This window comes from Microcebus murinus, chromosome 13 (assembly GCF_040939455.1).
Source record: "Microcebus murinus isolate Inina chromosome 13, M.murinus_Inina_mat1.0, whole genome shotgun sequence".
NCBI lineage: Eukaryota > Metazoa > Chordata > Mammalia > Primates > Cheirogaleidae > Microcebus > Microcebus murinus.
This window is the reverse complement of record NC_134116.1, coordinates 24,615,547-24,617,387: the sequence shown is the minus strand read 5'-3', so window position 1 is coordinate 24,617,387 and position 1,841 is coordinate 24,615,547. Positions and strand designations below refer to the sequence as shown.

At 33.5% G+C, this 1,841-nt stretch overlaps 1 non-coding gene across 1 annotated transcript; it reads left to right on the top strand.

Moving 5' to 3' along the window:
- Window positions 1–768: 768 nt before the first annotated feature.
- LOC142875358 (small nucleolar RNA U13) lies at window positions 769–872 on the top strand. The gene has a single exon (XR_012922739.1). It is a non-coding gene; the product is annotated as a small nucleolar RNA U13 (small nucleolar RNA).
- The last annotated feature ends 969 nt before the right edge of the window (window positions 873–1,841 follow it).

Here is a 1,841-nt window from a genome sequence, read left to right as displayed (position 1 = left end):
TGGTGTGATTAAAGGGTTCAGAACAGACCTCAAATACAGGTAACACAGTTTTCCTGCTTTATAAGTTAGCAAATGGGCAATGAGTCTGACCTAAGGACCACAGTCTTTTTTACCTTTAGCCATTGCCGTTCTTCACCAGGTCACTGTAGTGTTCGGGAAGTAAGTTGCTTAGTGAATTGACAAGTACTTGTGAAAATACATATGCATAATCCTATACTAAAGGCTCTGTGTCCTCATGAAGATTATAGGTGATTTTGAGACAAATCTCACATGTGTAAAATTAGAATTAGTAAAATGAAGTGGAAACCGATACTAATTGAAAGGCTCAGAAAGTAAGTGCTACTGGAGTTCAGTGGGGGAAATAACTAATACGGTATTGTGTGCATTTGGCACACTCTAGAACACGTGGGTAATTAGAAAGTGAAACTTGTTAATCTAATTTAGCATACATAAATACAGTAATTAGGGTGGATATTTTTTAACAATTTGGTCATGGTATGTTGATCCTTGCTTAGAATGAGGAATCTAATGTTTAACATTTTTTCCACCCATAAATGGAATGTGTGGTTTAGTACCAAGTGAAACCATTCAGTCATAGTTAATTGATACTACTTACTGTCAGAGAATAAATTTCTGGTTTTCTTGCTTATATAGGATTTGAGACATCTCACTATGGTAGAAGTACTGGGCCTTCTTAAAATGATTATGAAATATTAGAATGTCAGAGATGCTAAATACACATTTTATTCATTTTAAAGACATATTCTGATCCTTTTGTAGTTCACAAGCATGATGATTGGGTTTTCACATGCATTCATAAGATACGCCTCCTTCAATCCTTGTTATGATGTCAGCACATTACCTGTCTGACTTGAAGAAAAAAAAAAAGACTTGTTCAATCCTGCTGATATTTACAGCCTATTGTAATATTTTAATCATAGATCTGTCTCCAAAAGGATGCCATCCTAAAGTGTTTTCATTTTTTGTATAGGGTAATTAGTTTGTATTCATTTGGTTTATGAAAAAAATTAAGGACAGCAATATATCAGTTATGTAATTCAATTTTAAATTAAAGTTTTCTTATACATATCTATTTCTGGATAGTGATAGGATCTAGGATATGGAAACACTGGTTATCTTTAAAAAAGCTATCAGGAAAATTTTACAGTTACAGTTTGATAATTCAATGAGGTTACATTGCAGCAATTAAATATGCATGTTATATAATGCCATTGTTTTAAACAATTAAGAATGACTTACCCATGACCTCTGCCCACTTTATTTTTATATTGCAATGCTAGCTAAGCACAAAGCATATTCTACTAAAATGCTGAAGAAAATTATGAGATTAATGATTGTTTTTTACACATTAACCATGTTGTAATAGTTTAAGTGCTGCTGACGCTGTTCTGTCTTAACTTCATCAAATGGACCAAGTTTGAGGAAATCAATTTCTACTAAATAGTTAACCATAAGGTATATTTGTATTAGCAAACAAAAATGCTTTCAAAATGTTCCACTTTTGAAACTGTTTGAGTTTTTTATGTTGACCCAATGACTTTGTTTGCAAAGGTAAACTGAAGTGGAGTTAAGCAATTGTCTGGCAAATACGATCACTGTAGATGACCATAGGGAATAAAATGAATAAAGTGATTTTTAGAACATTTACTTAATGACAGCAGACCTTTACTATTCCTAGATCTTTACTAGTTTTTGTTTGAAGAATTGGAGTTATGATCCCATGCAATTGCGCATGCTCTCTTTCTCTCTCTGCCCCTCCTTCTTCTCCCCCTCTCTCCCTCCCTTCCCCTCTCTCTTGCTCTCCAGTTATTAATCCTATC